The sequence below is a fragment of the Dreissena polymorpha genome, chromosome 2, assembly GCF_020536995.1.
Source record: "Dreissena polymorpha isolate Duluth1 chromosome 2, UMN_Dpol_1.0, whole genome shotgun sequence".
NCBI classification, from domain to species: domain Eukaryota; kingdom Metazoa; phylum Mollusca; class Bivalvia; order Myida; family Dreissenidae; genus Dreissena; species Dreissena polymorpha.
This window is the reverse complement of record NC_068356.1, coordinates 137,293,205-137,319,488: the sequence shown is the minus strand read 5'-3', so window position 1 is coordinate 137,319,488 and position 26,284 is coordinate 137,293,205. Positions and strand designations below refer to the sequence as shown.

At 35.4% G+C, this 26,284-nt stretch overlaps 1 long non-coding RNA gene across 1 annotated transcript in view; it reads left to right on the top strand.

The window, feature by feature from the left end:
• The window catches only part of LOC127869143 (uncharacterized), a 46,782-nt gene extending 20,908 nt beyond the window's left edge, over positions 1 to 25,874 (top strand). Inside the window, exons 7-26 of the long non-coding RNA XR_008044426.1 lie at positions 1,051 to 1,895; positions 2,964 to 3,224; positions 4,504 to 4,569; positions 8,046 to 8,891; positions 9,922 to 10,434; positions 12,471 to 12,668; positions 13,463 to 13,536; positions 15,381 to 16,188; positions 16,526 to 16,589; positions 17,985 to 18,063; positions 18,725 to 18,818; positions 21,780 to 21,901; positions 24,003 to 24,384; positions 24,429 to 24,516; positions 24,561 to 24,604; positions 24,737 to 24,824; positions 24,869 to 24,912; positions 25,133 to 25,220; positions 25,265 to 25,528; positions 25,573 to 25,874. This is a non-coding gene — a long non-coding RNA (uncharacterized LOC127869143). The remainder of the gene's footprint in view (positions 1 to 1,050; positions 1,896 to 2,963; positions 3,225 to 4,503; positions 4,570 to 8,045; positions 8,892 to 9,921; positions 10,435 to 12,470; positions 12,669 to 13,462; positions 13,537 to 15,380; positions 16,189 to 16,525; positions 16,590 to 17,984; positions 18,064 to 18,724; positions 18,819 to 21,779; positions 21,902 to 24,002; positions 24,385 to 24,428; positions 24,517 to 24,560; positions 24,605 to 24,736; positions 24,825 to 24,868; positions 24,913 to 25,132; positions 25,221 to 25,264; positions 25,529 to 25,572) is intronic.
• Positions 25,875 to 26,284: the final 410 nt, after the last annotated feature.

Sequence of the window (26,284 nt, the reverse complement as noted above, 5' to 3'; positions counted from 1 at the left end):
GTCCGTCCGAAAACTTTAACATTGGCCATAACTTTTTCAATATTGAAGATAGCAACTTGATATTTGGCATGCATGTGCATCTCATAAAGCTGCACATTTTGAGTGGTGGAAGTTCAAGGTCAAGGTCATCCTTCAAGGTCAAAGGTCAAAAAAATAGAAAAAAATTTCAAAGCGGCGCAATAGGGGGCACTGTTTTTCGGACGAACACATCTCTTGTTTGTTTTTTTTGTTTTATTATTTCTTTCAACTTTTGTTACATGTTGATTTACTTTGGAACTGTTGTCCAGTTTGAATTAAAACAGATTTAAACAATCAAAGATCTGTAAAGGAATAGTAGAATTTTTTTTTCAACTTTGGGAAGACATTATTATTAACATATATTAACAATAAAACAAATGTAAAAGCAAAGTAAAAGTAAAGTGATTAAAGGCATTAGAATAATTGAAATATATGACATTTTTAACAAGATGAGTATAAATTTTTCTTAATGGAAAAAACTCGCTAAAAAGATAAATAAGCTGTGCTGTTGGAAAATGGAGCTTTATGAATGTGCTTGAATTGTTGAACCAGATTAGCCTGTGCAGCACACACAGGCTAATCATTGACACCATTTTTCTCTTAAAGGTATGTTGGTTGAACAGAAATATCCTCTTTATGAAAATCCAGTCTAGTCAGAAAGTGTCCTCCCTGATTAGCTTATGTTGACTTAACATGCTAATCTGGGACGACACTTTCAGATATTAATGAGCGGCATATTGGCTTATGAAATTACATCTCTGCAAGTTATGGGAAAATAATAATTATGAACATACAGGTTAGTATAGCATTAGCCAACACTTTTAATGTTTTAATACGAAAGGATTTAGTTGTATCAATGTTTAGGCTATAAAGGACTATGGATCAATGAAACACCAGATAAGAAATTCATGGGAATGAAGTTTTGCTATTGAAAACCTGCACAGCCAACCAACAAGCATAGTTTGTAATAGATTGTAATATAAACATTTATTACAAGTTCATATTACCCACTGTGCTGTTGTTGTTTTTTAGGAGAGCACCAGCATTGATATTGTGTTGGCCCAACAACAGCACCAGTCCGGCATGCATGAGCCCCAGTCCAGGACAACCCTTCCCCTACCCTGATCCATATCATCTCCCCCAAGACCTCCAGCCTCAAATTCTGAACACATCCAGTTTTCTTGCACTGTTCTCATCAACCGCAATGTCCTCGTCAAGTTATCCACTGTCGAGCCCGAGTAGTTTTGTTTAGCTTGAGTGTCCGAGTGGGAAGAGTGTTACAGACACAAGAAGTTATATCAGTAGTTATGGTAATGCTCAATCAACAGTCAGTTCTTGCTGTTGGACATCACTGTGAATATCACGACGAATGAGAAGTTGAATAACTTGTTCCATTCGTTATGGGACAAACACAAATTCAGCGAGGAACGGGACAAAAAAATCAAGGAACAATTGAAGCGATTAATGCAGAAGTGTAGGCTTTCCAAAGTAGATACTTCTGCTGTTGATAGTTAGGACAGTAGTAGTGTTACGGACCGTCTTGGTTTGTCCTCTCAGGCGTCTAAACTGTCCAAAGGGAACATAAAGCTTTTGACGCTGTTGCTGATGAAGAAAGGCAGTAGTGACTTGGCTGTGAACACCAAGAGCACAATACATCAATGGGGCATGCCTCAGACGCAAATTGCGCCCAAGATTGTAAACAAGGTGCAACATGTTAACATGTCTAGCTTTGTTACGAGCACTTGGCACTTGTATTGAATCGAGAATAGAGATGGCTTTGAAAAATGACAGCAGTTTTGTAATGTCGTACAGTACGCACTTCGACTCTCAACAGAGTTAGTCAGAACTCAAACTGGGGCCTTAGTAATATCAGCAAGGTAAGTTTGTCTTCTCATCTTCTTGAGCGTCAGATGTTATTTGGTTAAATTTGGGGCCAATAATTCAGCCACAGCCCTAATCTCCAAACATCTATATTTTTTCCATAATAGCTGGCTGTCATTCCCAATTGAAGGTTTTCCAACAAAAAAATGTGTTTAATAGTTCACAACATTGAGTGTATTTCCTGATTCAGCTCTATAAATTGAACTTAAGTTAAATTAATACATACAATTTGATGGTACTGATTTTCGATTTTTAAGTATTTGTAAGCAAAAAATAAACCCCAATATTCCAATTTTAGTGAAAATATCCAGGTTTTTCCCAATCCAACAGGCTATGACCCAATTTCAAAAATGGTTATAATAGACTCAGCACAGAGCTAGCACCTAGTTTTATCACATTTGAAGTCTTTTTTTAAACAGCTGGCTTACTTATTTCACTAATTTGTATTACAATTTTGAAGTAGTTTGTTTTATAAAAAAATGTTTATGTTGTTTATTTCACATATAATTTGATATGATTATTATTTCAATCAGAGCCTGGATGTTTGCAAAATTGCTTTATATCCTGATGATAACACCAGTAACTAGAAGGTCTGTCCTACAAAAGGAGGCCATTTAATGTAGAAATCAATATCACTACTTACCATGGTCTCACATTTTAAGTTTTTTAGACTCTCGTTTAAAGTTGTATTGTCTCACATTTAAAGGCGTATAGTCATACATTTGAAGTTGTACAGTGTCAAATTTAATGGTGTATAGCCTCAGATTAAATGTTTTTAGAAATCTCACATTTAAAATTGTATTGTCTTACATTTGAATTGTACAGTCATTCATGTTAAGTTGTATAGTGGCAAATTTTCAAACGTTGTATTGTCTCACATTTAAAGTTGTTCAGTCTCTTGTTTAAAGTTGTGTAGTCTTAGATTTAAAGGTGTATTGTCATACATTTGAAGTTATATTGTGTCAAATTTAAAATTGTTGTGTCTCAGATTTAAAGCTTAAAACAGTCTCACATTTAACATTGTATAGTCTCACATGTTAAATTGTAGAGTCTCACATTTTCAGTTGTAGAGACGCTCAAAGTGAAACAATTGTTCCAACAGATAGAACAGGCTTTGATTGACTCGTCCGTAAATGTGACTGGCCTTAATATGTTGCTCTCGAATAATGTGAACCTCACCAGGAGAGCTGTCTGCGATTGACGCCATTCAACAACAGTTGTTGTCGGGAATTCCCGGGTTTGGGTTGGTGACTTAGGTGTCGGGACTCGCTTCATCTCTGCATATGGCACGGTCGCAGCAGCAGCAGCAGCAACAAGAACAGCAGGTAGTATTTTAGCTGTGGTCTGGGATATGGGGCTTAATGTATGTGCTTAAACAATCATTCCATAGTAAGCCTGTGCAGACTGCACATACATTTAGTCCTATTTTCCCAGAATGCAACCCATATAGTTCACTTAACATCAGTACTTTTTCTGGCTGATTAAGGAAAAGTTCCTAACATCAAATGTGTATTCTTTGTTTTTAAATTGATTAAACTTGGTTAATAAATAGGAAAGTTTATCTGATATATGTTTATATCCTAGAAATTAGGGCATAGTTTATTTTTTGGTCAAAATTTAGCCCTGAACCAAAATGTTCTGATGACCGCGATTCGAAATGTGCTGATAACTACAGTGTCCTTTCAGAAATTGCTTTCATATTTGATATGCATGTGTATCTGAACAACATCTTTCCATGAGCATATCATTTTTGACCCCTGTGAACTTGAGGTCAGGGTTCAGGTTTTGAACTCTTCGACCACAATTCGCAAAAGGCTCATTCCTACTGTGTCCGTTCAGATATTGCTTTCTTATTTGGTACACATGTGTATCTTGACAAAACCTTTACATGCACATTAAATTGTTGGACTTGGGGGTCCGCGTTCAGGTTTCGAAATCTGCGACTGTGGTTTAAAAAAAGCTCATAACATCTGTGTCCCTTCAGAAATTGCTTTCATATTTGGTACGCATCTGTATCTGGACAAGACCTTTCCATGCGCATATAAAATTTGTACCCCTGTGACCTTGACCTTGAACTAAGGGTCCATGCTTAGATTGCAAAAATCTGTTATGTGGTTATCTCCGCCGTCTGTCCGTCCTGGCCAATATCTTCTCCTACACTGTTAGCACTAGAACCGTACCTTACACGCATAGTAGCTATGAGCATATGTGCGACAGTGTATTATTTGGAATTTTGATCTTACCCCTGGGTCAAAAGTAATGGGGGTTGTGGTGGGGGCCGGGTCAGAGATTTTTACTCATTTTTTTAGGCTATTTTACATTAACTTCTTTATTTCCACACAGATTTACTTCAAATTTATACTGAATATCATTTATGACTAAACAGTCAATCTCAACTATGCATAGCCCCATTACCAACCCTGGGGCTTCCCTGGGTCAAACATGCGGCATGGGGATACGCGTCAGCCTCTGGCGCGCCATTTCCTAGTTTACTTTGTTTTATGCTGTTGAACATTTGTTATTGATTTTAATAACATTTATATAAATGTGTGTGAATCCTAAGTATACATACAAGAAATACATCAAGCTATTCTGCTGCTCCAGTCGCTTCTGAGTCCGGACAAAGATGCTGAGGATGTGGTGGACAAGAATGACCTGAATACGTAGAAGGTAAAATAGATGCTTTATTTGTCAGGTGTTTTCTTTGCCATTTTGGGGGAAAATTGTTTTTTTGGATAGTGAATTTTTTCGCATGAAAAATCAATTGATTTTGGAAAAATAATTTTATATTACACTTTCTAATACTTCAAATTATAATAATAAAATCACATAATGATAGTTCTATACATTTCATGCCCCCAAAGGAGGGTATACAGTGATCGGACTGTTTGCGGTTTGTCTGTAAAACTTTGCGTTTTGGTTTTTGAAAAATGCTCATTACTTCTATGTCCCTTCAGAAAGTTATTTCATATTTGGCATGCATGTGTATATGGACAAGGCCTCTTCATATGCACACAAATTTTGACCCCTGTGGCCTTGACCTTGAACTTAGGGTCCGGTCCGCGTTTAGGTTTCGAAATCTACTTTTAGGTTTCGAAAAAAGCTTATAAATTCTATCAAGCTTTTATATGGGGCATAAGTCATTCTAGGGTGACAGCTTTTGTTTTTAGATCTTATTGAAACGTAATTGAGATATAATAAGCTTATGGCAATTATCTAAAAAAAAGGTTTGGTTATGGTTCCGTTTAACAGACCCATCAAAATGCCAGGAAAAGGCCTGCTTGTGCATTTCATATGTATTAAGAATGCAAAAAAGAAATGAGGTGGGAATGAAAAGTATAAATTTACATGAGGTAAAATATCCTCTGTAATTGATTGTAACTTGTGAATCATTTATTTTTGTCCGTATGAACTTTCCTGGTTAAAACAGACTTTCATGGACACATAAGTTGATGCATGGATTTCTCAGTTTGGAAAAAATACATGAGGAATTTGTGTAAGTTATTTTCTAATGTATTTGTGTTAACTTTGTGGATATGTCAACCCTTAAAATCAACACAAAATAATGTCCCGCTAATAATAATGATTTGACATTGTACCAGGCTGTGTATTAAGAATGCTAAAGATGAAGTTGACAAGAATGATATGATTTCACATAAGGAATAATGACTTCTTTTACTTGAGGATCAATAACTCAACCCTTCTTCAGCTGGAATCCAGGATGCTTTCCAAACCTTAATAACACAGAATTTCTAAATGTGATTCAAAGTAAGCATCATTCTGGGAAAAGGGGTCTTAATGCATTTTAAGTTCCATCCACATGTTAGCTTGTGCAGTGCACGATACTTTCTGCTTTTGAGGAGTTTTTTGTTTTAAGGAAATTTCTTCTAAACAAAAATCAATTCTAGGCGAAAATTGTCATCTCAGGTTAGCATTACAAAACACTTTTCGCAAAAAATATGGAATATGAATTTTAAAATCGCTATTATTTGTGGGACATTAATAAATGTTGATTTCATGAATTTACTGATACACAAATTTAGCTCACATACATAACAAAATAACCATTGCAAATTTCTTTTCTTTTCTGCCAAAATAAAAAATCCACAAATTTACATGTCCATATCAAAGTCATTTTTTGAAATGCCCGATAATTTTTGCCAACATATATCAATGAGTTTACAAGATCAGTGTTGTTAAAATCCAGTTTCCAGTTTGATTTGGTGGCTTAAATTTTGCTCTGGGCAAATATCAGATGGGGCAACAGAATTTTACTCCCAGGTGAATGTGAAATTGTGAACAGCCATTTATCATACCATCTTTATAAAGTACTTGTTCAAAGCATTTCCTTGTATGCTAGTGGACTAATAAATAGAGCACTGAAACTGAACATGTCAGCAAACACGCATGTAAAATAATAACTTGATGGGTTTGTGCAATTCAGTTTTATGCAATTAAAACCACCCAAATATTTCCAAATTAAACAAAAAATTCTAAGAATTTTCCAAATGTCATTTATAATCACACTTATTATTCCCGATTGATGTGGTAAAGGGACTTTATCCAATTTGGACAAAAAAAATCGCTGATGTATTACTAAATTAAAATAAATGTACGTTCAAAAGACTGACTGGGCCAACATATTTTATATTGGTTTGCTCAATGTTACAGCAACTGCTCAGCACAGAAGACAACTTAAGTTACTGTTTTAAACTTTAATTAATTTAGCTGACACTAACAAGGGATAGAACTGTAGATCTGCACAAGCAGTGAGTTGTTGCCCTTTAGTTACTGTCGTATTATGTCTACCACTGTTTGTTATCTGTTGATTTATTTTTGTATTTATGTTTATTGTTAATTCAAACAGCTTTTAACAATTAAAGATCTGTAAATGCATGGTCCAAATTTGTGTGTGTTTTTGCAACTTTGGGCAGACATTAATCCTAAATGTTCAATTTTGCCTCTCATTTATTGCAACATATATTTACAATAAAACACCTTTGTGGTATTGTAAAAGCTAAGTGATTAATTGAATAAGTATTATTAGAAAACATTACATTGTTAATAAGTTGATTTTCCATTCTTTTTTGTTGTAAATATGCAGGAAAAAACTGGCAAAAAATATAAATGACCGGTGCTGTGGGAAAATGGGGCTTAATGCATGTGCTCAAATTGTTATCCCATATAAGTCTGCGCAGTCCGCACAGACTAATAGGGACAACACTGTTCTCTTCAAAGGTTTTTTTCGTTGAAAGGAAGTGTCCTTTTTACACAAATCCAGTCTAGTCGGAAAGTGTCCTACCTGATTAGCTTATGTGGACGACACATGCTTATAAGGGACAAAAATTAATATTATTGATGAGCCGCATATTGGCTTATAAAATAACATCTCCGAAAGTTTAGTGAAAATTGCAATATTGAATTTACAGGTTAGTATAACATTAGCCAACAATGCTTTAATACGAAATGGTTTAAGTATGCCTCCTTTCAAAGAAAAGGGGGCATATAGTGATCGGCCTGTCTGTCTGTCCGTCATTCCGTCACACTTTGCGTTTAGGTTTCGAAAAATGCTCATAACTTCTATGTCCCTTGAGATATAACCCTCATATTTGGTATGCATGTTTATATAAAGACAAGGCCTTTCCATACGCACAAAAAAATTTACCCCTGAAACCTAGACCTTTAACTTACTGTCAGCGTTTAGGTTTTGAAATCTGCGTTTAGGTTTCGAAAAATGCTCATAACTTCTATGTCCCTTGAGATATAACCTTCATATTTGTAATGCATGTGTATAGAGACAAGGCCTTTCCATACGCACACAAATTTTGACCCCTGTGACCTTGACCTTGGACTTAGGGTTCGCGTTTAGATTTCGAAATCTGCGTTTAGGTTTCAAAAAAAGTTCATAACTTCTATCAAGCATTTATAGGGGGCATAAGTCATCCTATGGTGACAGTTCTTGTTTATATTAATGTTTGTGCTATTGATTACAAGGAACCAATCAAATGCCAGATTAGAAATTCATTAGAATAAAGTTTTGCTGTTGAAAACCTTCACATCCAATCAAAAGGCATAGTTTGTTATAGATTGTAGTATTAACATTTGTTACTAGTTCATACCACCCACTGTGCTGTTGTTGTTTTCAGTAGAGCACGAGCATTGATATCGAGTTTGCCCAGGAACAGCACCAGTCTGCCTGAAGAATCCCCAGTCCAGGACAATCCTTCCCCCCCCCTGACCCCTAGCTCCTCCACCCTGACCTCTGGCCTCAAAGGGTCATCATAGTTGAACAATTCCGTTCTGTAGGAAATTCTGAGAATATAGAGTTTTCAAGCGCTGTACTCAACAACCGCAATGTCTGTGTCGAGTTTTCAACACTCCAGACTGAATAGTTTTGTTAAGCTTGAGTGCCAGAGAGGGACAGACACAAGGAGTTATAGAAGTAGTTATGGTAACACTAACAGTCAGTTCTTGCCGTATGACATCACAACGAATATCACGAAGAATAAAAAGTTGATTAATTTGTTCCATTCTTTATGGAACAAACATAAATTCAAGGAAATTGTTACATTTAAAGCGATTTATTAACATGTGTAAGCTTTCCAAGCAGGATACTTTTTCTGTCTATAGTTTGGACAGTAGTAGAGTTACAAATGCGCTTTTGATGCTGTTGCTGACAAAGAAAGGCAGTAACTACTTCATTGTGAACACCCAGGGCATGATACACCCATGGGGTGTGCCTCAAATGTGAATTCCGCCCAATATTGTAAACAAGGTGCTAAAAGTAAACACATCCGGTTTTGTTACGAGCTCTTTGCAATCCAAGCCCAAAGCACATAGAATCGACGCTAGAAAAGGCTTTGAAAAATGACAGCAGTTTCGTTGTGTGATCCAGTAAGGACTTCGACTCTGAACGACGTTAATGAGACCTCAAACTTGACCATAGCACTCACAGCGAGGCCATCATGTTATCACAGCTTCTTGAGCTTCAGGTGAGACCTTACAGTGTTATTTATTTTGTTTAATTTGGGGCCGAAAGTCGGCATCATTCCTAGTCTCAATAAGTTCATACTTTTACTTAATTACTGGCTTATATTCTCAATTCAAGGTTTGCCCACAAATGTATTTGTTTAACAGGTTGCGACATTGAGTTAAGTCCCTTATTCAGTTCTATAAGTTGAACCTTAGTGCAATTAATCTTGATAGCACTTAATCTCAATGTTTAAATATTTGTTAGCAAGATAGACAGACTTCACCATAGAGGGTCATCTGTATTTCTACATTTCTGTCTAATCCATCGACAAAACATGTAAGATCAAGTACTCATACACTTACAGTCATGTATTCAACTCACAACAATTGTTTCTTATGATATGTAATACAGTTGTATTGTCTTACATTAAAGTTGTTTAGTCTCACGTATTTAAGTTATATAATATACTATCACATTTAAAGGTGTACAATCTGACATTTTAAGTTGTGTATTGTCACATTAAGAATTGTATTGTCTCAAATTTAAAGTTGTTTAGTCTCACTTTTCAAGTCATTTACTCTCACATTTAAAGATGCACAGTCTCACATTTTAAATTGTATAGTGTCACATTTAAAGTTGTATTGTCTCACTTTTACAATTGCTGAGAACTATGTAGTTTTACATTTGAAGTTATTTAAGTTGTAAAGTAGCGCATATAAAGTTGCATACATGCATATTTAAAGGTGCACAGTCTCACACTTCAATCTGCTTAAGTTATGCCTGTTATTGATTAATATTACACCTTGCTACAAACTGTACTTTACCATATATTCTTCGCCGTTTCAAACCCCCAACATTTCTATTTAATGTTGGTGCGCGTAACACATTGATACAACGCTATTTTGAGTTATAATTGGTAAAAAATTCATCCTTAATATCAATTATAGACGCAATGTTTGTCACTAAAAAAGCAGGTATGAAAAAAAAATGTTGCAACGCATATTCATTTGTCACTAAAATATCTGAATTTAGTTTGCTTTCCATTTCAGCAAACATTATTAGCCAACAAGATGAAAACATCATTGAAGTGAAAGTCAAAAACAATCCTGACTACCTTCGGGCACAAATACTACAACTTGCTGAAGAAATTCAGCACGAATATGTCTTGCGTCAGCCTAGCACGCCTCCTATTAACTCTTCCAACAGCGGAGCCTTGGTGAGTTTGACTTCCGTCCAAGGTTCGATGTTGCTTAGCAACAATTAGATGCTTGGTATCAACAAATTGTTCCGTACGAGTCGCTCGAACGTATACGATCTGATCCAACAGATAGAGCAGGCGTTGCGAGACTGGTCTGTTAATGCGACTGACCTCGATATATTGCTTTCCAATAATGTGAACCTTATGCCTGAAGAGCAGTATGCGATTGACACCATTCAACAACAGTAGTCGGGAATTCCCGGGTTTGGGGTGGTGACTTTGTCGTCGGGAGTCTCTTTCTATTGCCTGGTCGCAGAGGCAGCAGCAACACGAACAACAAGTATTATTTGAGCGATGCTCTGTGGTATGGGGCTTAATGTATGTGCTTTAAATTTCTAAAATATTAACTTTATAATGCTAATTCTTAAATCTTTTCTAAAAATAAGGGATGTAGTTGATTCTTGTTCGTAATTTCATGTCATCGTCGGTTCCTCAAAAAACTCTGTTGCTCTGGTCTCTTTACCATTAGGTAACTAAATGGTAATTAAATTGAATGCGTTTAAATTCCCTTTTATTATTATTTAATTTGAGTTACAATGCTATGAGGTTACATTTTATTTACACTGATATATATCATGAATATTGCTGGGCCAAGTGTGAGGTTGAGCGATCCAATACTGGTTTAAACCCTCAATTCTTTGCACTGACAGTTCCCAGCTTTATTCTTATATGTGTGTATGTTGTTTTGTATTGTACTGTTTCGTATTGTTTAAGGCAATTGGTCACTTGTCTTAAATAAAGGACCAACTAATTGTATATAATGAGAATGCAATACTGCTGCAGACGCTGGAGTTTCACTTCTTTATATTAAGTGTCATCCCAGATTAGCCTGTGAAGACTGCGCATACATTAAGTCATATTAAAGTGTCATCCCAGATTAGCCTGTGCAGACTGCACATACATTATGTCATATTAAAGTGTCATCCCAGATTAGCCTGTGCAGACTGCACATACATTAAGTCATATTAAAGTGTCATCCCAGATTAGCCTGTGCAGACTGCACATACATTATGTCATATTAAAGTGTCATCTCAGATTAGCCTGTGCAGACTGCGCATACATTATGTCCTATTAAAGTGTCATCTCAGATTAGCCTGTGCAGACTGCACATACATAAAGTCATATTAAAGTGTCATCCCAGATTAGCCTGTGCAGACTGCACATACATTAAGTCATATTAAAGTGTCATCTCAGATTAGCCTGTGCAGACTGCGCATACATTATGTCCTATTAAAGTGTCATCTCAGATTAGCCTGTGCAGACTGCACATACATAAAGTCATATTAAAGTGTCATCCCAGATTAGCCTGTGCAGACTGCGCATACATTATGTCATATTAAAGTGTCATCCCAGATTAGCCTGTGAAGACTGCACATACATTATGTCATATTAAAGTGTCATCCCAGATTAGCCTGTGCAGACTGCGCATACATTAAGTCATATTAAAGTGTCATCCCAGATTAGCCTGTGCAGACTGCACATACATTAAGTCATATTAAAGTGTCATCTCAGATTAGCCTGTGCAGACTGCGCATACATTATGTCCTATTAAAGTGTCATCTCAGATTAGCCTGTGCAGACTGCACATACATAAAGTCATATTAAAATGTCATCCCAGATTAGCCTGTGCAGACTGCACATACATTAAGTCATATTAAAGTGTCATCTCAGATTAGCCTGTGCAGACTGCGCATACATTATGTCCTATTAAAGTGTCATCTCAGATTAGCCTGTGCAGACTGCACATACATAAAGTCATATTAAAGTGTCATCTCAGATTAGCCTGTGCAGACTGCGCATACATTGAGTCATATTAAAGTGTCATCCCAGATTAACCTGTGCAGACTGCACATACATAAAGTCATATTAAAGTGTCATCTCAGATTAGCCTGTGCAGACTGCGCATACATTAAGTCCTATTAAATTGTCATCCCAGATTAGCCTGTGCAGACTGCGCATACATTATGTCCTATTTATCCGAGAATGAGGCTCATATAGTTCACTTAACGTCAGTCCTTTTTCTGCCTGATTGAAGAAAAGTTCCTAGCATAAAATGTGAATTCTCTGATTTTAAATTTATCAAACTTGGTAAATAAATAGCAAATAAAAGTTAATCTGATATCAGTTTTAATCATAGGTCAGGGCATAGTTGTGTCCATTTTTCTGCTGAAATTTAGCCCTTGAACAACAGTTTTTCCTTGCAATAAAAAAATCCACTTTAATTATTAAATTCTATTAAATTTAAGTAAAACAATTATTCTATGCCTTCCGCACATTATAACATTATTATCTTCATTTATTTTCAATATTTATTTAAATTGCAGAATTTTGTTTTAAAAGCTAGTTCCTAGCAATCATAGATCGGTACCCTGCTGAAAAACAGGATCTCTGGTCAGCTGGGCCCAGATGCCCAGCAATACTTCCTAGCCCAGGACCTTGGGGCAAATGCTCAACATGTCCTATCTGCATGGTGAAGCCAGTCTAAACCTTGGGCTCCAAACTTTCCTGCTGTGGAGCTGAGATTACCTCATCCATAAGGTACATTGGTACTGTCATTTACCATGTATAATGTTCAGTTTTTATGCCCCCTATAGGTTGGCATATAGCAGTTGAACTGTCCCTCAGTCAGTCTGCCCGTCCGTCCGAAAACATTGGCCATAATTTTTGCAATATTGAAGCCAGCAACTTGATATTTGACATGCATCTGTATCTCATGAAGCTGCACATTTTAAGTGGTGAAAGGTCAAGGTCATCCTCTAAGGTCAAAAGTAATAAAATACAATCCAAGGGAAGAAATAAGCTTTAAAAGGGAGATAATTTCTAAACCTGTCAAATGATATATTGAAATTTTATTTCAAAGCAGCACAATAAGGAACATTGTGTTTCTGACGAACACATCTCTTGTCTACTTCAAATTTCAATTAAAATAGTTTGTGCTTTTCATATATTAATAAATCTCTATCATGGCTGCTAACTTAATAAAATCATTATGTTATCGTTAATATTCATAATTGCCTTTAAATGGCAAAGGGGGGTGCATACTGATTTGTATAGCTGTTGAAGGGCACTTAATAAATATTGGTTTCAGATGGATGAAAAATGTTTGGCTCTAGTGTTCAGTATATAGTAGTCTATGTTTGTATGTTTGTATGAAGTGTTTAGTGTATATCTCATTTGTATCAAGAGTTTTCAAACATAATGTATTTCTTTTTTTACTCAAACAAACTTAATTTACATCCAATGTAATTGATGACATTCCAGAATGCATTGAATTATTTGGTTTACAGGGACACATTTCTAGGATGCGCTAAGGTCCTTTTATCTGTTCACAGAGGGCTTATACTCACAAGTTCAGGCCCAGAGAACAGTGTTCCCCAACTGCAACACAACCAGTACGTCTCAATAGGTAAGTCCTCTTCCCATCGCAAAAGGGGTCACTGCGGCATTGCCTAATACTTTAGATGGAATCAAGTGGTAACAAATAAGGTTAAACCCTATGCAAACTGAGGTTTCTGCTCTTCAATTAATTGACCAGTTTATCTTATTTAAGTTTAAGGGTTCAGCCACAAACTATTGTATCGTATATAATCATGTGAAGAAAATGCATAAGGTTCAAGCTTGACCCTCAAATTCTAAATTGGACATCTATAGCTACCATTTGAATTGTTTTCAATTATGGAACATTTAGATTGATTTAGAGCATAATCAATTCCATATGTATTTTAAGTAACTGAAAATCAAAAAACCTTATATGTAACAATTTTGCTCTAAAGCAATCTAAATGTTCTATAATTGAAAACGAGGCAAATTCATCAGTTGTTTTTAATTTCATTCACGAGTTACAAAATTATGTCTTTTTTATGCCAACCTCAGCATTGTTGGGTTACTTTTGTCTATGGCAAAGTGAGTTCAATGTTTACACCAAGCCATTCATCAAAAATTAAAACAGAAACAACAACACGTTGATTAGATATAACAGATTATGTTCACTTAAATTTGTGTTGTAATTATAAGAGTAATAGAAGCTTTAAAATCATATATGAGCCTTGCACTGGGAAACAGGTTGAATGCGTAAAGAGTTTGACTCCAATCAGGGACACCACTTACCGCCTAAACTGGATTTTGCTAAGAACATATTTCTTTAAAACAAAAATTCTATAAAAGCGGAAAGTGTTGTCCCTGATTAGCCTGGTTATTACTGCAAGGTTCATGTATAATAGAACAACCAGCAGCAGCTGCATGTTGGCTGTTGGGCAGTTGGCACCCACTATTACATCTGGTCACTATTTCAAGGCAATTTAAGTTGAATCTTCATGAAAGTTGTCAATTATGTTTGTGGGCAGAATATTGTGTACAAGTTTAGTAAGAAGCCAGATTCTCTGTACTTGTTTAATGAAGAAAAAATGACCAGTAAACATGTGTGCCAATGTACTCACCATCCATGTAAACCAGTCTTGTAACTGGGTGTATTTTGTTGGCATTCTCATTCTTAATTTTTGTGTGTGTATGAACTGCCTGAAAAAATGCTACTTGTCTGAGCATAAATGCCATCAGAATTTATGCAATCGGCGTTATTTTCCTGACAGTTTATACAGTTTTAAGTGTACTGTCACATTGCAAAACAGTGTTATATTGTCTTGAATAGTTTATGGCCTGTGTGGATGCTATATTTTTAAATCTTTTTCTATAAAGAAGGAATGTAGATGACACTTGTTCATAGTTTCATTCCATCGTTCCTCAAAAAGTTGTAACTCTGTTGCTCTGGCATCTTCAATACCATTGAGTAATTAAATGGTAATTAAATTGAATGCTTTTTAATTCCCTTTTATTATTGTTTAATTTGAGTTACAATGCTATGAGGTTAAATTTTATTTACACTTAAATGTATTATAAATATTGCTGGGCCAAGTGTGAGGTTGAGCGCTCCAAAACCCGTTAAAACCCCAATGCTTTGCATTGACCGTTCCTAGGCGGTGACCCCAGCTTTATTCTTATTTGTGTTTATGTTGTTTTGTATTGTGCTGTTTTGTACTGTTTGGGCAATCTGTCACTTGCCTTAAATAAAGGACCTTCTAATTGTTTATAATAATAATTCAATACTACTCCAGCAGCTGGAGTTTCACTTCTTTATACAGTGCCTAATTTAATGTCAAATGGTGACTTGTTGTCAAGGTTGGACCTTGCAGTAAATATAAGAATGACCTTCTGCTGATGCAACTAGATATTCACTTCGTTGATATTTGATTTCAGAGGACACCCTTCCTGAAAACCTCGCTGAGTGCGACTGCGCCATACGTGACCCTTAAGTGAAATGAGATTCCAGGCTGAATGTCAAACCGGTACTACTCAGGTCTCCAGCAATAGCCTCAGCCTTGGACGCAGGTTCATGATGCACCCGTGGCCTTACTTATTTCTGAACATCTCAATCTCACAGCAATTGATGTGAATTAATGATAATAAGACTCCACAAACCACGTTTTGTAGAGGGTATATTGGAGTCTATTTTCTGTTAGTTGTTTAGTCAATGCGGCATTTTTTGCATATATTATAAAAAGATTTGTATCAAATCTAAATTTCTCAAAGGATTAAATTGGAACTTAAATTGTATGAAACCATTGAACAGTAAGTGATAAGTGGTGATTTTTTTTGCATGCAAAGCCCCATCGTTTCATTGGCCAAGTCACTCTTTTACCCAGTGTTATTTTACTTTCAGTATCTCACCATACATGGGAAATCAGAAGATATGAAACTTATATTCTAATCAGGGTTTTAACTAACATTTTGCCCACATTTGCGCTGTAACCTATATGCAATTCTGGGTTATAACTAACATTGTGTCCACAGTTGCGCAAAGTTGTTTGAATAGTAGTGTCTAAAAACAAATAAAGCATAGTCACTTGCATCCCTTGTAATCAATCATGTTCATGAAGGAGCCATTGTGAAATATTATGTTGCATTTTGACAAATTGCCAAGCATATGTCTTTTAGCTTATCTTGTTAAGTGTTTTGCAGTACCAAGCCACGTTGACGCAGCAGCAAAAACAACAGTAGCAGTCTAGTAAGCTGTCTTACACGTTTGAGCTACCTAGTTGTAACAGTTTTCAGCAACGTTGTCACAATATGGATTGTTTTAATAAAACCTAATGGAGTTATAGAGCATAATTACTGATTCTCGTGTAAGATCGTACTTTTTTATGCACTTTCATCAACAACACTGATGCATATGCATGAAAGCTAATACAAGTATTAATGCACAAACTAAAGTATGAATTTCTTGATAATTTAATTTATTTGCAAACATTAGTTGCAACACATATCTAAGTATATCGATATTTTTTACTTTGCTTTAATTTATTGTTTGATTTTTATCACTTTGCCTCTCTTTTCCTAACCAGGTTAAGGGTCACCCCGCAACGTTCAGTGCCTAGCGATGAAATCATCCACCATTACATGTAGTTGGTCAGTAAAATGAGCGTTTTGTCTGCATATAATGTAAAAAGATTTTATCAAACGACATCTACATTTCTCACAGGATTAAATTGATACTTCAGTTGTTTGATCCCCATGAAGTCTTGCTTTGATTGGTAGATGGTCATCTTGTGACAAAGCCCTAAATTATCATTGGTCAAGTCACTTTTGCACAAGATCAAATTAATAACACTGTATCTCACCACACATGGGAATTCAGAGGCTGTGTAACTTATATTCTATTCAGGGTTAATAACTAACATTGTGCCCACAGTTGTGTAAAGTTGTGTGAATATTTTTGTTTAAAGAAAAGAATAAAGCATTCGTATAACTTGTAATCAATAGTGTTCAATGAAGGAACAATCATTTTGAAAATGACCAATACTCCAGAATACATGTATATTTGTCTTTTGACTAATCTTGGTCAGTGTCTAGCAGTATCCTTACGACCAAGCCACGTCGCCAAAGCAGCAGTCAAGTAATTTGTCTTCCACGTTTGAGCTTCCTATTTGCCACGGTGTGTTGCAAAGTCCACTCAACATGGATTGTTTTAATAAAACAAATGGATTTTAAGAAGATATTTGCTGATTCCTGTGTATGATCTTAATTGTATATGAAACAATACATGAACAACACTGACGCATATGAAAGGTAGCTAATACCGGTACAAGTATTCATGCACAAATTAAAGTATGAATTTCTTTATAATTTTTAGTCATTATCAAAAATTCATTTCCAAACATATTTAAGCATATCGATATTGTTATGCCGTATAACAAAATAAAACAAAGGGTTCATTCAAAATTTCTAATTTTACTTTCAATTTCAGTTTCATTATTATTTTTATTACAACAAAAGCATATATCCAAAAAATATCATATACAATCAATAATAAAATATTCGTACCTGCATCTTATTCTGTATCATAATCTTTTTCTTGTGTAAATAATCTATCTAACCGGATGTTTTTCGTTTAAATCTGTATTCCAAACTGAAACTTGTTTACTTTCGAATCCGCTATTTATACTTTTTCAGGCATGACGTCACTGACAAGTGACGACCGCTAAAGTAAAATATATACCAATGAACGTAATGTGAAATGGCGGATTTATTAAATAAATGAGAATCAATGAACAATAATATTATACAAATACAATGACAAAAACGTAAGTTAAGCAATATACATCAGTGGAAATCAATAAATATGATGTTTATGAATATAAATTTATTTAGATAATAAGCATTTTAATTTAATAAGGAGTGTTTGTTTACATTACACCATGTAATACGGAATGGCCAATGGGAGGAGTAACGGCCTAGTAATATGTTGACTATGCTTTGATTTATTGTTTGATTTAATCACTCTGCCATTCTTTTACTTACCAGGTTGAGGGTCGCCCGGTGCCTTGCGATGAAAACCTCCAACGGGACTGTGACCTTGCCCTTGTACACACCTAATGGTCAGGTATAAGGTCACTTGGGCTTAGATAGTACACTGCAGTAAGAACATGTAAGGTTTAAAGGTTCACAGATTTTATGAGTACTTTGACTGACCCGAATGACATAACTAAAGCACATTTAAAAGTGGCTACATATAACTACACAGTGTATACCAATATTTTGCAGTATGTTATTGTAAATTGCTTTTACTTCTTTTGATACATAATAATATTAATAATCTCAGTTTATAACCTAAAATAAGGCAGCTTTTATGATTTTCTTTTTTTAATTTTGTATATTTATTACTGTAGGTTATTCCATAAACTGTGTTGATGTGGTTTTAATAATGTTTGAAAAATGATATTGAAAACTCGATGATCAAGCTATTTTATATTGTTCCATCTGTATTTGTAAACAAAATGACTGCAGAACAGGGCATCACTAAGTAAATTTATTAACATTTACCTTTAAATTTGTATTTTTTACATGTTTGTATTTGTCAAAATGACATCAACAACAGGGCATCAACAGAACCATCTATCTGTATTAACATTTTCATTTAAATATTGCTCAATCACTCACGGAATTTCTACAGAAAGAAAAAAAACAGGACAGGACTATATCTTTAAACATTTCCCTTAAAATAGTGTATATCATTTTCAATAAACAAGATGACTTCACAATAGGACATTCGAGACTGCAATGACGAAATGAGTGTCCTCACTTCAGCAGTGGAGGCCAATACACAACACGAGAGTTTCCAGCGGCTTACCTTATCTGGTATGTATGGCTTTATTTTAAACCTAATTATTATATGATTTAGTTAGGTAAGAATATATATGTATGTAGTTTAAATATAGATTTAATATTATTCACTGAAGTAAAAATATGAGAACAATTATAACAATATTTGTGTTCAACATCAGTCAGCCAGTAAATTATTTTAATAGTATTAGTATCCGTTCGTCTGTCCGTCCGTCTGTGTGTCTGTGCATCCGTCCTTCCGTCCGAAACTTTGTCCAGAGCATAACTCCGATGGCAACTAGGACAATTGCAGTGACCAAGAACCATAAATCTGTCTACCTAGGTATTTTAATTATCTCCCCTTTTATATAATTTTAAAGTAAATTTTTGTCCGGAGCATAACTCTAAATCTACTGAAGGGATTTACTTTTAACTTGAAATATAAACAGATGGCAAGAAGGGAAAGTGCAGTGACTAAGAACCAGAACTATATCTACCTAAGATTTTGAATTATCTTCCTTTATTTAATATTAAAGTAATTTTTTGTCTGGAGCATAACTCTTAATTTTCTGAAGGGATTTACGTAAAACTTGAAATATAAACAGATGGCAAGTAGCAGAAGTGCAGTGACTAAGAACCATAACTCTATCTACTTTTTTTGGAATTATCCCCCTGTATTTAATTTCAAAGTAATTTTTTGTCCGGAGCATAACTCTGAATCTACTGAAGGGATTAACTTGAAACTTTAAAAAAATAAACAGATGGCAAGTAGGAGAAGTGCACTTACTAAGAACCATAATTTATCTACCTTAGTTTTTGAATTACCTCCCTTTATTTTATTTAAAAGTAAATTTTTGTGGGGAGCATAACTCTAAATCTACTGAAGGGATTTACTTGAAACTAGAAATATAAACAGATGTCGATTAGGAGAAGTGCAGTGAACATGAAACATAAATCTTTTGGCCGTAGTTTTTTAATTATCTCATTTATTAAAAAAAAAAATATATATATTATATTTTATTTATTTATATTATTTAATTACATTTAATTAAATGTTATAGTACATATTTTAGCTTTTCAATTTTTAATATCTCCCTTTATCTTATTTACAATAATATTTTAATTTGAACAACGAAGAATTCACTGTAAAATAAATAGATGAGTTTAAGGAAAAATACAGTGACAAAGAACAGTAACTTTTTATAGTCCTCTTCTTTAATTACCTCACTTTCTTTTATTTCCTTTTATTTTATTCTCTACAGCATATCTCAAACACTATATAACTAATTGATCCTTGAAATATAAATTGATGGCACAGGTGCCATGTTTTACAAATATTTTTCTACTCTCTAAAACAAATGTTGTCATACACGCAAACACATTTCGGCAGGGATTTGGCACTATTGTGACAAGCTCTTGTTTTTCTAAAAAATGCAAATGTGTGTTGAATATTAATAGGACATTGTGTTTGTCGTAAATCAATTTAAAATATTAAATTAATATACAACAGTGCACTTATTCTGACACGTTTTTTCCACCATACTTTTTGTCAGTTTGTAAGGATGCAATTAAAAAAAGTGTGTATACGACTTTGCATCTGACCCCTATTGGAAGTAGAGTCCTTCCTATAAAGAGACTAATCCAGTACCGACCTGTGCACATGTCTACTGCAATAAACAAGCTGTCATACTTGCACTTGTCTTTGGCGTATTCTCAGATGAGTCACTATATCAATGTATTCAATGTTAATTTTGTCTTTAAAAAATAACAGTGCGTAAATGTATACCCTGTAAATTCAAGTGATTTCAAAATAAAACACAAGTAAATTACTTTTTAACTGTTCTCACTTTAGTTTTTGTTATTGTACTAAAACATAAAAAAGTGTTGCATTTGGTAAATCTTCATAAATGTATAACACTTTTTCTAGAACAAGTATATTTAAACCATTTCTTGTTAACCCGCCACGTGTATTTTATGCCCCTTCAAAGAAGAGGGGGTATATTATTTTGCGGGATGTTTGCCGGTCTGTCGTTTGTGTGTTGGTAGACCTGTTGATTTCCTATAACTAACTCGTCAACGAATTGATATATTGGTTTCATACTTCACATGTGAATTGGTCTTAGACAGTAGATGACCTCTATTGAAATTGGGGTCACTTGTTCAAAGGTCAAGGTCACTGTCAAAATAATTGTGAAAATGATCTGATCAATAACTCGTCAGCAAATTGACCAATAGGCTTGATACTTCACATATACATTTGCCTTGGACAGTAGATGACCCCCAATGAAAATGGGGTCGCTAGGTCAAAGATCAATGTCACAATACATGCAAAATTCTTTTCCGATCAATCAATCGTCAACAAATTGACCTATTGGCTCGATACTTCACATGTACACTGACCATGGACGGTAGATGTGCCCTATTGAAATTGGGGTCACCAGGTTAAAGGTCAAAGTAACTGTCACAATTAGTGTGAGAATCGTTTCCAATGAATAAAAAATTTACCAATTGACTTGAGACCTCACATGTACATCAGTCTTAGACAGTTGATGATGTCTATTGAAATATGGGGCACTAGTTCAAAGGTCAAGGTCTCTGTGACATTAAGTGTTAAATTGGTATCAATTCGATATGTCATCAAGGAATTGAGTGATGTGTGTCAAGGCTCTGTTTTGGGAGGCATCTGTCTCAGACCGCGGAGCTCTTGTTTTTATTTAAACATTCTTTAAATAAAGTTTTGTGATAAACCAAAATGAACTAATGTTCTCTCTCTCTATTGATTTTAGCCTCAATGCATTGAATGCATTCACAGTTTCAACATGCTTTACAACTCTAGAACATCGCTTTAGTTAAATCTTTTGACATTACCTTGTTGATATGATAGGTCGAGGCACTGACAAACGTTTTGTTGGGTTGAAATCAGTTGGGGTTGTCCTTGAAAACGCTAGTATTGCTTTGAATTTGTTTTGTTTGATGCATGATTTACTTTTATTCCAGAAAACCTGGGTTGCAGAGCAATGAGTATGTCCCAGGAGCATTTGCAGTCACCGTCTCCAGATTATGAGATTCCCATGCTCCACAACCCTCAGTCTATGAACATCATGCAGAGCGAACCTTGGGTTAGTTTTCCTTTTTCATGGCCTCACTTTCAGAGATTGGTGGGTGCATGTAGATTTACCCTTGTGTGTCAATACATTGTTCAATCCAGCTGTGGGTTTTTTTGGTCGTGTGTGAGCTAGTCTGTCGGTCGGTCGGTCCGTCGGTCAGTCCGTATTAAGTGTCCGCTTTCTAATTCAAGTTGTTTTCATCCGATCTTCACCAAACTTGGTCAGATGATGTCTAGGTCAAGTTCGAATGTGGGTCATGCCGTGTCAAAACTAGGTCACGGGGTCACTAAGTGCGTTTTGAAAATTGAGCATGGTGTCTAGTACTTTTTAAAAATTAAGCATGGTGTCCGCTCTCTTATTCAAGTAGTTTTCTTTTTTTATTCCATTTTTAGCTCGACTATTATATATGAAAAATATATTGTGGAGCTATCCTACTCACCCCGATGTCGGCGTTTCCATTAGCGTGCAAATGTTAACGTTTTCGTACTACCCCAATTTTTCCTTGACATATTGCTTTCATATTTTGCATACTTGTTTACCAACATGACCCCAACCTGTAAACAAGAGCAGACAACTGTATCAAGCATTTTGACAGAAATATTGCCCCTTATATACTTAGAATGTATTATTAATAAAGCTATGTTAAAGTTTGCGTACTACCCCAAGTGCTTTATATACCATTTTGCAAGCTTTTGTATTTTCTGTTATTTCGTAAATTTTCGTATTTCCTAAAAATCTGAAAAATTACCATTATTTGTAACACGTGATGTTGCATCTTTATAAAATAGCATTACCCACTGTAAGGTGTGCTCACTAAATCTGAAATGGCGAGGCATTTAAACATAAGCCCATGATCCATACTGTCGAAGGCTTTATTATATTGGAAAAAATAGGAGACCGTTTTGTTACTTTCATCCATTAGTTCAATAATTTCATGCAAAAGTCTTACATTTTCGCCATTATATCTTCCTTTGATAAATCCTGTTTGATTTACACTGGTTATATTATTTAAAAGAGGTTTTATACGATTGGCAATGGATTTTGTAGCTATTTTGTAATCAACGTTAAAAAGCGAGATGGGCCTCCAGTTATCGATCAAAAGGGTGTCCTTTGCGGTCTTAGGTAGTAAAGTAATTATGCTTTGTTTTTGCAATTCTGTTAGATTATTGGTGTCTAAAGAATAGTTAAGAGAATTAACGACATATTGCTTAATATAATTCCAAAATATTTTGTAGAATTCTGCAGATATGCCATCTGATCCTGGACTTTTATTGTTTTTCGTGTCTAGCAGTGCTTTAGCGCATTCATACTCTGATAGGTATCTTTGTTCATTTTGCGTTTGTTCTGGGTTTATTTTATTGCAGATATTGGTATGGAAACGTTCATGATGTTTATATCTATATTGTTGTCTTTTTTATAAAGATTCTCATAAAATTTGGCAGTGTTTTAATATTTCGTTTTGATCACGTATTACAGCATTATTATTAGTTTTTAGTTGTTCAAGTAGTTTTCATCAGAGCTTCACCAAACTTTGTCAGAAGTTGTAGCTATATGATTTTTAGTTCAAGTTCGAACATGGGCCTTGCCGGGTCAAAAACTAGGTCACGGGGTCACTTAGTGCGTTTTAAACATTGATCATGGTGTGCGCTTTTTTGTGAAGACAACATGCAAAATAACCTGTGTCAATGCGGCATGTGGGGGTATTTGTCACGTCCGTGACAAAGCTCTAGTATTGGTTCATTTATTTTATAGTAGTGAAGTTTTCAGTCAAAAGTAAATTGTGGTTGCATCGGTTGCCTTTTGCCTACCTCACACATACATCTCAGTAAAACTCTTCTCCAGCACGTTTTATTTGCTATTGGCTAGTTGGCCCTGTCTTATTGTTATAAATGATAAGGTGATATTTTTCCAATGGAAGAAATGTATGTTTCTCGAATATCAACCCATATTTCCTGATTGATGGTAAGATTTATAGTTAGTTGGTAATAAAGTGGTTATGATTAACTTTTCATGTAACTCAATGTATAAAAGTGCTATTTTTGTTCTTGTTTATCATCCGTAACACATACAATGAACAACTGACATTAACTGTTAGGAATCTTTCTTTTTTCAGACGTACCTTGACGAAATCAAACCAGCAAATAGGAAGGACAGCCTGCTGCTACCGTTGTTATCATATTAACCCCATACCGAAAAAGCTCAGAGATATAAAGGCTGTTTAAGATGTGCTTGTCTCTACATACCCCGTGTCTGGTGTGAACATGTACAATTGAAGGTCTCTGCATACTCCATGTCTGGTGTGAACATGTACAATTGAAGGTCTCTACATACTCCATGTCTGGTGTGAACATATACAATTGAAGGTCTCTACATACCCCATGTCTGGTGTGAACATGTACAATTGAATGTCTCTACATACCCCATGTCTGGTGTGAACATGTACAATTGAAGGTCTCTACATACTCCATGTCTGGTGTGAACATGTACAATTGAAGGTATCTACATACCCGATGTCTGATGTGAACATATACAATTGAAGGTCTCTACTTACCCCATGTCTGGTGTGAACATGTACAATTGAATGTCTCTACATACTCCATGTCTGGTGTGAACATGTACAATTGAAGGTATCTACATACCCGATGTCTGATGTGAACATATACAATTGAAGGTCTCTACTTACCCCATGTCTGGTGTGAACATGTACAATTGAAGGTCTCTACATACACCATGTCTGGTGTGAACATGTACAATTGAAGGTCTCTGCATACTCCATGTCTGGTGTGAACCTGTACAATTGAAGGTCTCTACATACCTCATGTCTGGTGTGAACATGTACAATTGAAGGTCTCTACATACGCCGTGTCTGGTGTGAACATGTACAATTGAAGGTCTCTACATACTCCATGTCGGGTGTGAACATGTACAATTGAAGGTCTCTACATACTCCATGTCGGGTGTGAACACGTACAATTGAAGGTCTCTACATACTCCATGTCTGGTGTAAACATGTACAATTGAAGGTCTCTACATACTCCATGTCGGGTGTGAACACGTACAATTGAAGGTCTCTTCATACTCCATGTCTGGTGTGAACCTGTACAATTGAAGGTCTCTACATACCTCATGTCTGGTGTGAACATGTACAATTGAAGGTCTCTACATACCCCATATCTGGTGTGAACATGTACAATTGAAGGTCTCTACATACTCCATGTCGGGTGTGAACACGTACAATTGAAGGTCTCTACATACTCCATGTCTGGTGTGAACATGTACAATTGAAGGTCTCTACATACCTCATGTCTGGTGTGAACATGTACAATTGAATGTCTCTACATACCCCATGTCTGGTGTGAACATGTACAATTGAAGGTCTCTACATGCCCCATGTCTGGTGTGAACATGTACAATTGAAGGTCTCTACATACCCCATGTCTGGTGTGAACATGTACAATTGAAGGTCTCTACATACCTCATGTCTGGTGTGAACATGTACAATTGAATGTCTCTACATACCCCATGTCTGGTGTGAACATGTACAATTGAAGGTCTCTACATACTCCATGTCTGGTGTGAACATGTACAATTGAAGGTCTCTACATACTCCATGTCTGGTGTGAACATGTACAATTGAAGGTCTCTACATACTCCATGTCGGGTGTGAACACGTACAATTGAAGGTCTCTACATACTCCATGTCTGGTGTGAACATGTACAATTGAAGGTCTCTACATACTCCATGTCGGGTGTGAACATGTACAATTGAAGGTCTCTACATACCCCATGTCTGGTGTGAACATGTACAATTGAAGGTCTCTACATACCCCATGTCTGGTGTGAACATGTACAATTGAAGGTCTCTACATACTCCATGTCTGGTGTGAACATATACAATTGAAGGTCTCTACATACCCCATGTCTGGTGTGAACATGTACAATTGAAGGTCTCTATATACTCCATGTCTGGTGTGAACATGTACAATTGAAGGTCTCTACATACCTCATGTCTGGTGTGAACATGTACAATTGAAGGTCTCTACATACCTCATGTCTGGTGTGAACATGTACAAATGAATGTCTCTACATACCCCATGTCTGGTGTGAACATGTACAATTGAATGTTTCATCTTTGGAATTGGGACACGTGGAAAATTAGTGATTTGATTCAGACAGAAATCGCATAGTGACAAATCACAACAAAAAATGGAAAGCAAGAAAGTCTTGTGGCCAGCAATGTTTTTATGTGACCACTAAGTTGTGTTCAAAGAAAAACAATAGTTCATGTTTTATTGGAACTATGATGCTGTCAGTCATTTTATGTTGAAGGCTTTAAATAACTATATTTAATTATAATAAGATTAAGATTACTTGATAAAAGAAATAATGTTATAT